The sequence below is a fragment of the Mchenga conophoros genome, linkage group LG2, assembly GCF_057382185.1.
Source record: "Mchenga conophoros isolate Kocher_MC1m ecotype Shallow Benthic linkage group LG2, M_conophoros_male_GT1.1, whole genome shotgun sequence".
Classification (NCBI taxonomy): domain Eukaryota; kingdom Metazoa; phylum Chordata; class Actinopteri; order Cichliformes; family Cichlidae; genus Mchenga; species Mchenga conophoros.
In genome coordinates, this window is record NC_140527.1 from 39,380,319 (window position 1) to 39,397,120 (window position 16,802).

The window sequence follows — 16,802 nt, forward strand, 5'->3', positions numbered from 1 at the left end:
TATTTTTAAATACATTAAATATTCGTTTTTCATTTATACATTGCAAAAAATGGGCCTGATTGTCCAGTTTAGAAACAATCAATAAACGGATTCAACTGACTGACTCAGTATCCTAACCATGTCGTTATTCTTTGCTTTTAAAGACCATACAATACATACATTCCTGCAACATATAAAGCTGCACGACAAATGATGCATCGGTGTCAGCCCTGTGACTGAGTCATCCCTGCTTTTCAGATGTTGCTGCTAATAAGTGGTAACAGCATTACAGGTGCTCTTGGAAACAGCCAACCGCTGTGCTAAAGATGGGTAATGAAAAACTTAGAAACAATAATCATCACAGATTTTTTAGCAGATACATGTACTGGGAAAATTACTAAACTGCTAATTCAAATTAGTCACTGGTCTCACAACCAGCACCACCGAGTCAATGTCACAGAAAAACAGCTCCAATGGAAACTACCACATGTGCTGTGGTGAGGCTTCACAGTGACAGGAGTCTAATAGTCATCAGCATAATCCTGCCTGCGCAGGTCACTGTAGCATGTTAGCGCTCTGCTTTTGACTGGTTATCCTGAAAAAGCCTCTGAATTTATTTCCCTCCGATGGTTTGGATTTGTAGCTCAGGACTAGCTACAGCGCACAGCTACAACCAACTGAGTGCTGCCATTTTCAAGCTTTTATGGGTTTACTACTCAGCTGCTCTGATGTGAAATATTCTTAGTTTTCATTTTTGGTTTACTTTGCATGTGCCAAGTTACTAAGATACATCTTCAGCAAATAACTAAAAATGTGGACTTTTTTTTTTCAGTGGAGGAAACAAGCTTCCATGGAGGAAACACCCAGGCAGGATGAGGTGAGATATTTCACAATGCGAGTGCAAACACTTAAGAAAATATCCAGAAATGAGCTCTAAATAAATTAGCTAAATAAGATCTTATAAGTCTAATATCATATGAATATTTAGGTCAGTTGTTTTACTTAAAGATTTATTTTTAGTCTGTTATGCCTTTATCAGGCAGCAAATGTAACAGTAACAGAGAGATGGGACGATGGGCAGAGAAGGTGGATGAGCAGTTACCAGCCTCCAGCAGGTGAACATGCAATAGTTTTACATGAAGGTTTTTGTATGAACTAATGTGGCAATAAAATGATTTTAACTGTGAGTTTCAAGTGTGTTAGCAGATGGATTTTTAGTCATGGATAGAGCTGCATTAGCTGTTTCTAGTTGTAGCTTCAAATTTACCAAAAACACAGCTGTTTATATACTAAGAAACTAAGATTTTCATCAGTCTTAAGTCTATCCTGACATCTCAAATGTACTAAAGACATGAAATCTCACAGAAGTATCATACTGAAAATCAAAGCGATCCTCATCAAAATAAATAAACACTACGAGTAGCAAACAACACTGTTTTTTAATGCTCTGTTTTCACTTTTGTCACCTTTCCTTACTTCTTTCCAGTGAACCCCAGACCACAATCTTCTGAGCTGCATTTAAACCAATCCAATTTTAGACTTTTTTTTCCTTTAAATGGGAACATTGCAACTGTGATTCTGCTTCATGGTCCTAACAGTATTGCAAACACGATCCTTAAACCCCTTAAGTGCATGTTATTGCAAGAAAAGAGATTAGCTTTCTTTAATTTCCTTTACCTGCTTTTGACTACACACGATTTTGCTCACGCAGTCCTACCTTTCATCAAATCTGCTAGAATATTTTGGACCAAATGGCCGCTGCAGCTGTTCAGGCAGCGCTCGTTCACAAATCAAAATCATGATACAGTGATAAAACTATAGAGAGCAAATACAGAGTCCTTAGCGATCTACTGTAAAATAATATAGTGAAAATAACAAGCCTAACTTTGGCCTAAAGGCCAATAAAAACCATTCGTCCCCATCTCTCAGGAGCCGAGGCCTGTCTCAACACAGCGGCAGAGATCCTCCTGTCATGGTTGAGGTTTCATGATTTTCTATAAGCTCCACTTGGGAACGCCCACATGCACACAAATCTCCATTCACTACCCGTGCCTGAGTTTTGGCTCACAATAAGTGTAGGTGTTGAAAGTGATGAAGAATTACAGTAAGTAGGACACAAGCGAGGCAACAAATACAAGAGCTGCGCCTCTAGTTTCCCTCTGATAGTTATGAATACATGAGCACATTTATCCATATGCTGATGTATTTAGCGCCAAACAGCAGAGGGGAATAAAAGCAGGGCATTGTTTTAAACGTTTGTAGCACTTTGGTGATTGCCAAATCAATCTGCCTCCTGTCGAGGGTCCAGATTGCCTATTTTTCACTGCCCACCTTGGGCTGCGTTCAGGCAATACACACTGTCCCCTAAAGAATGGGTTTCAGCCAAGAGCAGAGCAGCCATATTACTGGACTGGAGAGATGACACACTGATCTGAAAACATGCAAACCTTTTATTTCTCTGACACAAAAACCCCCACTGTATACCAGCTGGCTGCTGAAACACAACAACTGATTTAATAGATGGAATATGATAGAAAAATATATGGGCTGCAGACATTAAATAAATAAAAGGAATTGATTAAAATATCTTTATCATGTTTTCTGTCAAACGTGAAGATGCATGCTTAGCTTCAAGACTATAAATAGAGAGAATAAGCCCGTTGGACTCTTTACAAATAAAGGTATGAGAGTAAACTACCTCCCAAGATGTCACCACACCCTGCTGAGAAAATCCCCCTGTGAAACCACAACTCACTGATTTGCGACTTCAGTTTTAATGCAGACGACGCAAGCAAGATTTAATATATTAATTTTATTTTTACCTCTAGGACAAGCCAGTGCAGATGCATCAGAGATATTATGAGGTCAAAGAATTCCGAGTAGAAATGCACACAAGACTTTTGGGAATGCCAGAGATGTTGATGGTCCCTCCCTTCCCCTCAAAAAGCCAATCACCATGTAGCACTGATGCATGTGCTCGGTTTCTTTGCATAAACAGGAGCTGTAGCTTTCGGGTCGTAAGATGAAGCCAGCTTTAAACCAGCATTCTATTCGAAGGCCACCAGATGGCGATAGCTGTGGCTGCAAAAAGGTTTCGGGTTCTATAGAAGTCTTTCTAACTTGACCTCTGTAACCACTTTCCTGATGACTCACTCATTCATTCATTTTGGGTTATACTGAATGAAAACTTAAAGTTGTTTTGTAAATCTAGGTATATGTGTAATATGAATTAGCATAACAGTTGCTTAGGGCTTCTGGTGGGTTTAGGTAAAGAAGCTGACTGTGTTGGCTCAGGTGGAAAAAAAAATAACCCTTATTTTTGGGCAAATTGTTTGTAATCACATTTGACTGGTAACTCTACACTCTACACTGACCATCCATTTAGATAGATTTCTCTTGCTAGCCTAAACTTAATACCTGGAGGTGTTTTCAAGATGGCTTTGTATGAGTCCACCTAACCCAAAAACTCTTGGCTCCAGCTTCTTAAATGTAAGCACAGTAAATCTGTGAGCTTTGGACTGCTGGTCAAATCATTTGCATCATCATAGAAAGGCACAGCTCATTTCTCATTTTGAAAGGCTAAAAGAACGACTAGTTTGACACTAAATGTTAATGCGGTGTGAATGACGGGCTGAATTTCTTGAAAATCCCAAATTCTGGCAGAATGTACTGATGTTGCGTCATTCCTGTCAATCACACTGTCCCTCCCCTCCCCTCCCACATTCCCACCTGCTGAGATATTCTAGAGAACATATGCAGGGCTTGGATTTGGCTGATTACATAATTGCACATTTTAATGGTGAGTATTAATCCACAGTGGCCCATATTGGGTTTTATAAGCAGGCAGATTGGGACCCGCTGGCTCTCAGAAAGCAGGGGCAGTCGGACAATGAAGCTCTGGGCTGGAAGAGCGCTTTACAGTAGAGCTGAGGACCACTACTGTGTTCCATAATGCTATTCACCACATAGCAACTGCACATTTTTATACTGCATTTTAGTCACAGCATCATCAGCATCAGAGACATATTTTTCTGCATATAAAGAAACGATTTGCATCCTGACTGCTACAGCCGTGTGGTTGAGGGAAAAATTGTCTTGGAAAACAAGCAGGCTTTGGTCGCCTGCGTATCAACATTGCAGCCTGTGGTAATTAGCTAGCTGAGCAGCAAAGCTGCTGTGCAGCTCTGACTGAGCCTGCACCATGGCAACACACAGGGCTGTGTCTGAGCACAGGCTCCTCTCTGCTTTCCTCTCCTCCCCCTTCTTTCCTCTTCTTGTTTATTTATTTATATTTTACTAGCTCATCCCTTTCTTTTACGCCAAAAACTCTCATTTCTTCATCTCTTTCTTCCCGCTTCCCATCCTTTCCTCTCTGCCCATCTCTATTCCTAATCACCCTCCCCTGCCTACCGTCCCCTGTTGCATCATCACACAACATAAAAGACACTCGGTGGTTCACATACAGGGAGGGCTCGGCGCTGCTGCTTTCCTCGACATTCTGAATGCGGGGTGGTGAATTTTTCTGACATATGGCAATCAGTATCATGTCTTCCTGCTAAATTCCATGTTCATCTATGCTGGATTACACACAGTGTGCATTTTAAACATATTTAACAACAACATTTCTGTCAGCTGATCGAATGCAAAATGTTCATGCTGAACAAACTGCTGAAAAAAATAAGAATTGTTGTTAATATACAATTGAGTAGATTTAGGCTAAATGCTAGATTTAAAATGTGTATATGTGGTAATTAACAGTACCTATAGGCACAGCTGTAACCTCTATACCAGCTGTTCCTTCCTGTGTCTATTTTTATGCTAAAATAAACCAAGGGTGGGATAGACTTCAGCTTCTGGTTACAGTTTCACACTGAAATGGCGTACAGTAGGCTTTGACTTATAGTTTCTCTTGTTTGGTGGCTTTGTCATAAATGTTATCAAATCAGATAGCAAGTATACAAACTTCATTGGTTTAAATAGGCAGTACATGCAGTGAAAGTTTGTTACTTTTGCCAGTGCTGACCGAAGCCCTAAACTTAGCGTTCACACCACAGAGACTGTTACAGCGGGACTAAACACTTTCCTGATGAGTTTCTGGGCTCAGTTCTTACTTTCATGTTTTACTAAGTAAAACAGATGCAAGTCCATTTTTAATGTTATGATCATTTTAAGAGTCTGAACATGGTTGAAACCCTGACGTCATCTCCCCAGTCAAAACTGATCACCGTACAATGAGAAAGGCTGAACTGTAGAGAACCGTCTCTTAAAAACTGATCAGATAAATAATATAGATCTGGTTATTGCCAATTAGTTCACCAGAATGAATTTTAAACGTGTGTGGTTGCAAATTTGTGTCACTGCTCAGATGTGGTCGTTCTCCTCATCATTTTTAATCCAGAAACTTTCCAGAAAAAGAAAATTGTTCATCTACCTTTATTCTAATCAGTAAAGCAAACATAGAGACACAGACTTATCTTACTAGAAAATCAAACGTCGCCCAGGTGATGTTTAAGATGTGCCTCAAACATGGTTCGACTTTCATTTTGGAACTATTTTATAAGCATGATTTATTCAACACTGAAATGTTTCTTGGTCTATCTAGGATAGGAAGACTTTTCAGTCACTGAGCAGTAGCCACCGAGGCTGTGGCTGTAGCATCTATGATTAGCATCCTGCATACAAAGGCAAATCAAGATTTATAAAGTGTCAAAGTGTTATGCTCTGTGCACACAACCCTGCAGTTAAAGACTACAAAGAAAAGTCATCCAGTCAAGTTTTGCCCATCTGACCCTGTTACACCTGGAAAAGCACAGTTTTGTGAAAAAAGGCAGTTTGCACCTTTGAAAGTGTTGATAAGACACCTTCCACACTGGTAATAAAGAGATCTGAATGAGTTCTAGCTGCTATGCTTAAACATTAAACATAAATGTTTCCTTTGTTCTCTCCTTGCATGCCTCAGCTCGTGTTGCTTCAGCTTAAAGTCAACAAAAATGTCGGAGGCAGATCTTTTAAGCGGCTGCTTATGATCATTTCTATATAATGTTTACAGAGTTTTGGTAGAGTGAAGCATCTGTTTCAAGGTTTTCGTTTTTTTAAGAGCATTTGGGGAATTCAGAAAAAGCTGGGAGCTGGGAGAGTAGTAGTGGGAAGTTTTATCGAACGCCTCACCTGGGCGAGTGATTTCAGGTTCAAGTTTAAAATGAATGCAGCAGATACTTAACTTTACTATCAAATAATTGTTGTAAGCATTAAGCTGCCATGCTATGCTACTGGCTGCGACTCGTGTAACAAGTCAGTTTTTTAGAGAAGAAAGAAAGCTGAATTATTTTGGAAAATCCACTCGGCGTTTTGCTCTACTTATCTCGTGGTCTAGGAACACCTTTTCTGCAACTTAAAGATTTCCTTTGAGAACTCTGATACACCATGTGATCATTGTCCCTTTAATTGAGAATCTTGAGTCTAACTGATAAGGACATAAGTAAGTAAAATGTATTTATATAGCACTTTTCACTGATAAAAATCACCCAGATCTATGTGATCAGACTGACATGAGAGTATTTTTGCTGCTAATACTAAAATGAGAAAATGTGGATGGCTAGCTCCTCCAGGAAAACAAGAAACCTAAACATTTATACGGGTTGATTCCCCCAACAGGATTAGCATGTGTTCCAATGGTGAGAATCAATGTTTCATTAAGCTACTGTGCATCTGTTTGACTAATAGGTACAGGTACCTACCTAAATCGCTTTAATCTGGGCAAGTAAAGACAATGATATGTGGTAGAGTTTGTATTTGGTATGTAATTTGGTATGTACTAGAAGAGCACGGCAGATATGATAAGTGTCACGGGACAAACAAAAAATAAACTCTAAATCTTCTAACGGCAGTATAATAACAAGTGACTCATTTTTTCCCGTCTCTGTGATTTAGATGTGTCTGTCTGTTTTTCCAAAATTGATGTAGATAGAAATGATTTTCCCTTATGAAAATAATATTATTATATAATATAATAATTTGTATATACAACAGACAGAGGCCTGGATAATGCTGGCTGTCAGCTTGGTGGGTGGAAACAGGAAGCCCATGTGATATAAAAATATGCTGTATGTTCATGTAACAGGAAGCTGCAGATGCCCCATGCAGGTTCTGGGGCTTGGAGAGAACCTTCTGCTCCGCATGTTCCTTCAACATACAGACATATTAAATAGGAGAAGAATATACATGGTTCTTGTAACATGTCGGCGGCCAACACCAGAGCAGCCTCAGTGCTTCTTGGCATTGAACATCATGTTTTCATTTACATCTTCTGCCACAGGTGTCCAAAGCTTTGGCAAAGGCTATGACACATGGGCCATTTTCATCTCGGACTAGACCACTCACATCAGGAGAGACATTTTTTTACTGTAGGATAAGGATGACTACTCTGAATAACTTTGTATAAAACTGCAGTGACCACTTCGTCTAAGCACCGGTTTATGTTTGCCACTGTGGGAATACATCGCATGGATGGCAAAAGTGGCATCACATCCACTGGCGCAAAATGGACGAGCCTGAGGCAAGACCACACTGCCCGTATGGGCATTTATATGACACACGTGTGCAGGAGCACAGGGATTCCCAGATGGCACAGAACTCATGTAGGGAGATTTCTGCAACACTGCTGCAGAAGACTGCAAATGGATAAAAGCGCCATAATGGTGAGTATAAATGCATGTGGCTGTGTGATGATGTCACATCGACAAGGCAAGGGACCAATGCAGGGAGCATAAATGTAATTTTGGCAGCAAAACTAAGCCACTGGACTGCCTCACTGGGTCAAGGTTTCTAATTCCACCTTTATTTGTCAACCTTCTGTATATTCTTATATGCAAATCAGTAAACAATGCAAAGAATCACATATGAGCCATCTATTCATAGTCTGAGTGTCTAACAAAAATTTTCCTTAAAAAGCTCTAAAATAGTTTATTAATATAGCTTTAAAACTGCTATATTGTGGGGTTTCTTTTATAAAACATATAAAAAGCCTGGACACATTTATCAGGGTTATTAAATGATTCATGTGGAATAAGGAGGCTGAGAATTAGCTGCCTTTGAGGGCAACGAGACCTGAAAGAAAAAAAAAATTAAGCCATTAAAAGGTTTATTAAAGGATTTTCTACAACTTGTTTCTTATTTTAGGCCATTGTTTACATTAGCTTACATTAATTTGTAAGATATGGGTTAAAATATATAGCTTTTGTTTTTGTTTTCACTTAATATTGAAATTATATCACTTTAGATAAATGCGTTTGGGATTGCTCAGGCTTGTCTTCTCTTCTCATCAGAAAATGGTATCAAAAACATGGCATTTGCTACTTAACAAAGATCTTGTTATTACTTTTGTACGGCAAAGTCATCCAAATTTAATCAATAAATGGCTAAATTTAAGGTCGTACCCCGTGCAGCAATGCATACAAATATCACCGGCCTAATCATGCTGCTGCACAGGTCTGGAGATGCTGCTGCATCTTCTCCGAACACTGCTCGTCACCCCAAGATGAAACCTTTGATTCATGTGATGTATGAAAAAAGAAAAAGCGGAGGAGGCGAAGGGCAGTGGGAGACAGGAGGGGGATGATAGAAATGAAGAACACTGAACAACAACACAGCACACACACACACGCACACACACACACACACACACACACACACACACACACACACACACACACACAAATGAGAGGCCAGACCAAATGGCTGAAGGGCTGCTTGGATAATGCATTAGACAGAGATGGCACTCAGAGCAGCTACACATGGTAAGAAATGCACTGCTTTGCCAAATGTCCTCCACACACACACACACACACACACACACACACACGCACAAACACACGCGCGTGCGTGCACGTCGGTGTAACTAGAAAATGGAACACAGACGCAAAAAAGTCTTCATTATTCTGTATGATGAAATCATGAATTCTCATCACTAAGTAAAGCTCAGAGAATTTCCTGTAGAACAGAATTTTAACTACTTGGTCATCAGCTCTTAGTATTATAATTAGTTATACCATCGGAGATCCATATATACCATGCATACATAAAGGCAAGGCGAACACTAAAACGTGGAATGAAAGCAAAAATATCCCTTTGTAGATTACTATGAATGAGTGAGAACCAAATCAGTGAAAGTAACCCTACTGCTATTATATCCTTCCTGAAAACTCTAGCAAATACTAGACAACCTACTTAACTGGTTAAAGAACCTTTTAGGAAGTGCCCATTGAAGGAATTCATGCTGAATTAGATGAATTTTAAATTTTGAGCCAAGCCAAGAATTGCAACTCAGTTGCTCCTTTGCGACAAGCAGACACGTACAAATCTGAAATATGAGCACTAAAGCTGATTCATATACATCTGCCCATTTACTTTATCTTCATTATTTAGTTAAAGCTTTCCATTTAGGCAACACTTCATTTCTCAGCTTATTTCGCAACAGGAAAAAGTTGCTCTTTTAAACAGATGGCATTAGATTTCCTTCCGTTTCCTTTGTGCTCCATCGTGCAATGTAGAGTCATATTTACAACTATGTTTTCTTGTATATCAGAAATACTCTCTCCAGTTAGTAATGCCAAGTCTTTCCCTTCTGTCATAATGTATCGTGTGAAAATGCTGAGTACTAAACTAAACATGACTTGAAGATATATACAAGTAAAAGCTTATTTAGACAGGTAGTGATTAAGCCCTTGGAGCCACAAGAGGGCTTTTAATTTAAAAGGCTTGAGCAGGAAGTATGGGTATCATTAGGAGCGTCTCAAAAACTGCAAAACAGAAGTGTAGGAAAATAATTAGGAGACTGAAACAAAGTTCCTTCTGCAAAAGAACCTTAGGTTTGGCATGACTAAGCTGCTGTAGGTACACATTTATTTATTTTTTCACAGAAAATGCTAATCCTGATTATACTAGCACTTATTTTAAAGTATTCTTTTATAACTATTCAGTAGTTACATCCTGTTTCATTGGTTGGACAACTCAGGATTTTGTGTACCTTATTGTAAAGTGTTACCAAAATAACAGCCGATATGGCGGTTGAATAAAAGCAATAAAAGCACAAGCGTTGTTGAAAGCACCCACACACCCCCACAAAAATGAAGAGGAGTCAGAAGGCTTAGGGACTAGCTCTTCACTGATATTGATTGGATATACACGTATTTCATGTATTGCAGCATGTGGGTGATGGAACTGGTGTACTTTGCTTAGGATGTTAGCACATTCTTACTAAAAGGAGTCTAGCATCACGGGGGGGAAAAAGGCTTTTATATCTGTACATACGATCTATCACAACGTTTGATTCTTTTAATAAACAACTACAGGGGTACAGGATCACCAAAATCTCATTCCATCAAAAGGCCCGCATCCCTCGCTCCATCGCTGATTCAGACGTCCAGTCTGCCCTGCACAGCGCAGCACAGTCGCATTTCTAGGCCAGTCTCTACTGTGATCAGCAAAAACCCCTTAAATAAAACAAAACAGGCAAGCAAACAAACAAATAGCACTCCCCTCCCTTCTCTTTTCTCTTCTGCTCTCCTCCCCAGCTGGCAGCGAGTGCCAGAGAGGGGAATGGGCGAGCTGATACGGGGCTGAGCCCTGGCAGGGCCTCTGACAATGACCATATGGATCACAGGGGCACGACAGCCTCGGCTTCCAGCAGGACACACACCTCCACACACAGTATCTGCCGCTTCGGGCTACTGCACCTGTAACGCTACACTAAAGCCTCTACATACATCACATAGCTGTAGAGGGGTTGCGCTAATGAGTAAACCACTTGATGAGCTTAAATCTGTGTTGGCAGAAGACACAAGAAATTTCTCTGATTCCAGCGTTTCACACAGAACCTCCATTATGAAAGAGTACGAGCTGATTCAGCTTGGTAACGCAGCAAACGGGGGAAAAAAGAAAAAACAACAACAACCGAGTAGAGGCTTTTAAGAGAGGTGTAGGAGGTGGGATTAAACACAGTTCAGCTTTTGGGTCACAGGTATAGCCGCGCTATATCACAGGTCTTCAGCTCCTATAATGGTGGCTGGCTTGTCAAAGTCTCCACAATTTGCTGACGTCAATGTCTGACTAGCCATTTCTCCGACGCTCTGTGCTTACCCTCTTTAACAGCATAAAAAAAAAGCTAACTTTTGTCAAAGTGCACATAAATATTGCAGTACGCCTTGTTTCCCTTGTAATGTAGTGCATTTCCCATGGTTCACTGTTCTCTCTTTACCCTCACACCGCATGGGTACAGAACACTGTGTTTTTGGGAAAAGGTTGGGGGTGTGTGCTTATAGTATATGTGTATATAGTTATATGAAACAGTCTGTCTGTTACAGCCTGTAGCAGCGTTTTTAATCCATTGTTTTCAATCCAGTGGAAAGATCAGTGTAAACTGTCAAATACCACAGCTGCAAGTACAAAAGAATAGTAACCAAACATCTATGCACCATTTCAGTAGCAGAAACATGTTCATCGACATTTTTTTCTCCTATCCTATGTTGTCATGCTGCCAAGTGAGCATGCCAGGGTGAAATATTAAGACACTAAAACACCGCTAAGAGGCAGCAGCTGCTGCTCCTTGAAATGTGCAACAAAGTGAAAAGCTTGGTGCAACAAATCGTGGACCTGGAATGCTGAATTTGCACGTTTGTATCGCAGTTTTCAATATACTGGATGATAACACACAATAACATCCTTGAGCAATGTCACGCAGTGCCTTAACATGTTGGAACATCGTAGCAGTTCCGAGATTATGAAGAAGCAATTTCTTTGTTCTACTTCTTGAGTTTTTACTTTGTAGGAAATTCTAGTGGGGTTTTTTATTGATTGCAAAACAAATAGAAATATAAAAAAATACAGTTGAGAAAAATCAGTCAATACTAATAGTTAAATTAACAATTTAGCTATCTGCCAATGCTGGCGCTTTTTGTTTGCATTGTTTTTGCTGTAGTTAATCTACCTTTTGGTCTGCGGAAGCACAGAATTCTTCATTTAGCTCCCTAGAAAACTATAAAAATATATGAAGCATAGCAATGATGTCAAACAACAGATACAGATTGGCGAGTACCACATTTTAAATGTGATCTTATTGGAAAATAAACTCAGCCAATAGGAAGCACTAAATCTTTCATATCTCATGTTGATTTCATATTTTGCGGTTTGGCTAGATGGTTTAATATACGCATTCACTTGCACTGAACTGATCGCTGTAATGCAGTAATTTGGGTAGGAAAATGTAAAACATTTCACCTCCTGCATGGTTAAAGCAGGCAAATCAGTTTGAGGAAAAAGGTTTTGAAACCTTCTACATTGATTACTCCAAATATGTGATTTAATTTTCACTTAACTCATGAGTGAGTGAGAATCTCCTTCCTACAAACATTTTTCTGCTCATCTGTATTTCAGGGATGCCTGATTGAACAGCCTTGCTCAGGTCATGCCAGTCTCCATTAGGTTAAAATAACCGATTTTTGTTATTTTAAAACATGAATTTTCTTCTTTGTGTGTTTCCTTGTGTTGGTCGTTGTCTCTGAGTCTCTGAGTTAGCAAAACAGCCCCAAACCATGGTGCCCCCCTCTCCTGTAAGTCCAGGTGTTTTTTTCTTGTAGTGGACACATAAACAAATATAAAGTTGTAGGCATTTCTGCAGGTGTTTTAACGTTACTCTCGGGTTCTTTTTCACCGCTTTCACGCTTGCATGTTGTGCTCTTGGTGTGATCTTTGCAGGACGCCCACACTAGGGAGAGTAGCAAGAGCTCTGAATTTGCTCCATTTGTAGGCATGTAGATTTATGATGAACACTGAGTTATAGAAACACTTGTGTAGCTGTTGCAGCTGCCTGAATCTTAATGACTACCACACTGATAGCAACAAATAGTCTCAGGGTTTAGGTTAGGTTCTGGTTGACATCTACTCGTTTTTTGTTTTTTTTTTAAATCAGAAAAAACTGTAGTGCCAAAACGTATGAGAAATGTTCTAGGCTGTGAATATTTGTCTAATTTAGGTTGTGGCTAAGCCAAAACCCAATTCTTTTAAGCCACACTGCCAATCTCATCTCATTCAACAGCTGAGCTTTTGGGTTCACTTACTTTTCCAGCTTGGACTTTAAGTAATTACTCGATACAGTCGAGACAGAAACTGTGTAAGCGTTCTTCATTTAGCGCGTTAGTCCATAGTTAAGACTTACAAAAAGATCAGATCACATACATCCTGATAACTCTAAAACTTTTTCCTGAAAAATGCAAGCTGTGACTCCAATTGTGTGACGTTACAATGAAAAGCAAACGCATTAAAAAAAAAAAAAAAAACCAACCAAAACTGAGCCCTTGTTTACAGCAGGTTCCGAAACGCTTCACAAGGTTAAAATGAACACAGGACCTGAGCTACACATTGAAAGATTTCAGAGAGTAATTACCAGTACACTATATCTGCCTGTTTCTGCCTCCTACTAAATTTAAAATGCTGCTTGGGGTGAGTGTGGGAGAGAGGGAGGAACAGGCTAGGAACGAAAGGTCTTCAGATGAAATGTTAATTCAACACTGACGCTAAAGAGCGATGTCTAAAAGCACTGACACTGTAGGGTGGCAGCAGACAAGCAAATAAGTGGGCTTTTATAATTTTATCGGTACATGATACTGATTCATAAGGGTTTAAACTATAAAACATAATAAAGCTTGGAATAAAACACAGAACACAAATGTTAAAACCTGGAAAACAATAAAAAATAGATACAGACTTGAATGAAGTCATCCAAAGTTGATGATGGCACTTTTTCTTACTAGGTTAGGAATCTGTGTTTCAGACTCAGATATCAGACCAAGAAAGATGCAAAACTACTTCTACTGCAAACCTTTTTCAAAAAGATTTGGGCCGTTGTGTAAAGTGTAAATAAAAATAGAATGATTCTCAAACATTTAAACCCTATATTTATTTGAAAGTAGTAGATGATAAGAGATAAAAAATTCAATTTTGTTGTTTTCTGAAAAATGTATATCTTTGGTTTGAATTTAATACCAGCAACATATTTATAAACAGCTGTATCATGGGTAATAAAAGACAAAACTCACATGTAAATTTGCTTAAAATTTCAGGTTATTAGATAAGAATTTTGAGTTGGGGGTCTCAACATAACTCAAGCATTAGACATAATAATATGAAATTGAGAAAATAACTTGAAATTTTAGGTTATTAATCCATTACTTTAAGAAAAGTACCAGAATTTTTTTTCTTACGGATGGCATTCTTTTTCCAATAGTAGAAAAAAGCTGAATTAAAATGTGAAATTTGTTTTGTAAATGATGGATGATGGAGAAAAGAGTGAATGCGTTTGATCAGTAAACATTTCAAAAATCAGTACTGGTAATGGGGGGCATTAGGGCTAAAAGCTGGAGTAGCTTCCATATCCTTTAAGGCACCTTTAATGAAGAACAATATATACCAGCATTAGAGCATCTAATGCTGCCATCCAGCCATCCTTATTTTACCAAGACAATGTCAGACATTGTTATCACATGCTAGAGCAACATGGCTCTATAGACTGCTATTATTCACCTCCTAGAGTTGTCTCAACCTCAACCTTTATAAATTTGCTTCTTGCATCATACTGAAAATAAGTTTGCATTTAAAATAAAAACAGACAAAAGAAAGTGCTGCAGTTTGAAATTCATGTTACCTTTGTACTAACTTCTAATGAAATATATAGTTGAAATTATAAGCAAATAATTGCAAAACGTCACAACTTTTAAGAACAGCTGTGTGTTAATTTTGTATAAAACTGGGCTGGAGACGATAACATCTCCTGCAGGTGCAATGATGAAAAATGCCATCCATCATGCATTAACATTCACACCAAATTTCTAAGGAAACACATGGACATAGTGAATGCTGTTTCATCCAGATTACACACTGCTTTTCTTTTTCCTAGACAAGCTCATAGATAAACCCCTCCTTGATCTGATGAGGAAAATTCCAAGCCTTAGACTAAGCCTTTCGAGATCACAGTTAGAGGATCCAGCTCAAGACCTCTGGACGTGGAGCACACGCAAATCCCATCCGTTAATGCTCTCTGGGTTGCTGTCACAATAATGGCAAATCAAATCAGACTGAACAAAATCTCATCAGACAGATGTAGAAACCAATGATACCGATAAATCAATGCGACTGTAAAAAGACGCACGAACACACACATGCACAGATTTCAGATTGAGGCCTGAAAGCTCCCAAGTCGTAATCACCTATGGGAGTGTTTGGCATGGAACGCCCACCACGTCTGTGCATTCATTTAAAATGCCACAACCACTACAGAGACATGTTATAAACAACAGGTCTGGCAAAGCGTTCTGGACTAAATCTTGATGCTAATAAATAAAGTAAAATCCAATTAATATTTAAAGCTAATCATAGCCATGGAGTTGGAGAACACACAAAGACAGATTGAAGCCCGCAGGGGGAAGAAGGAGCTTTCTGACTGATGCTCCCAGTAGACTGAGGTCTCTATTTTTCTCAGATTTAAATTCAAAAGCTCTTGTTTTAAAGAATGTTCTTATAATCCCAGCAGAAATCATCCATAATTAAACTAGCAAGCTCATGACAAAAGCAACACAATCATTCCCTAAATAGATGACAGAGGTGGGGTTGCCTGATCATTTCCTCACATATGCATGAAATGTTCATGGCTACAGGAGCCATTTAAAAATGTCAATGATCCAGCTATAAAAAGCCAGCTCATACAATTCTCAATGACTGTGCAAGGTTATTACTTTTCATGCTAGCATGCCCAAAACATGAGTTGTTATGAAAGCTATAAGCTACAAGGATGTTGGGCGTGTGTGTTACTGCCCTGCTCTCTCTGGCTGTGTTATAGGTAGTGGGGGAGGGGGAACGTTCACTTTTCCCTAGCTAGGATGAGCAACGGTGAGGAGGGCCAGGAGGGCGGGGGTTATGGTGGGTGTGCATTTCTACCCATGCTGTGCTATAGCTCGTTCATGGGATGGGAAGCGCATATATGTAGGCCATTCACATGCCTGTTTTAGGAGATGGAGGGACAGATGCTTGTCCACAGTGTCAGTGCCTCTCCTGCTTCTCTCTCTGACAGCACCACCAACTGCCTCCTCTTACATAATCCCCTCCCCCTTCTTCAGGGCTGCTGCCTGCATTTATTGGCTTATTTCTCTCTTTTTTAACCTTTGCATTTTTACCCCACTAACCCCCGCTGCATGCCCCATTCCCTGACTCATTATCCGCAATTCCGCTATTTTTATTCCAGTGAAGAAATGTAAGAAATGTAGACACTCGTATATTCAAGCCATGAATGCCGGGTTGGATACGCTTTTTTGCAGAGTTTTTATGCTGGTATGTATTCACACGACAGAACGAGAGAGCAGGGATCCTTCGAAAGGATAGCACAAGCCAGGATTCGACTGAGGGGTTTATCCATTAATGGTGCTGTTTCAACAGGATAAGATCACTACATGAATCACGATGCAGTCGAAAGAGATTTTTCATCAAGCAGATGCTAATTTGCTCCAGTTGTAAGTTGAATATTGAACAAATACGCTGGAAAACCAAGGGGTAACACTGACGGAGAGTAAAATTCTCCATGTAAGGAATAAATGCTTACATAATCACATCTGCTTTGAGCTTTCAAATGTGTGAAACATGAAATACGCATGACTGATCTGGATGTGGCTGTAATGGAATAGATTTAAATGGATCATGCACAAGACAGAGAGAATGTCCATTTTCTTTTTTTCGCCTCCTCAAAGCTAAAGCCTCTCCTCCATGTAGTAATCTGCTAATAT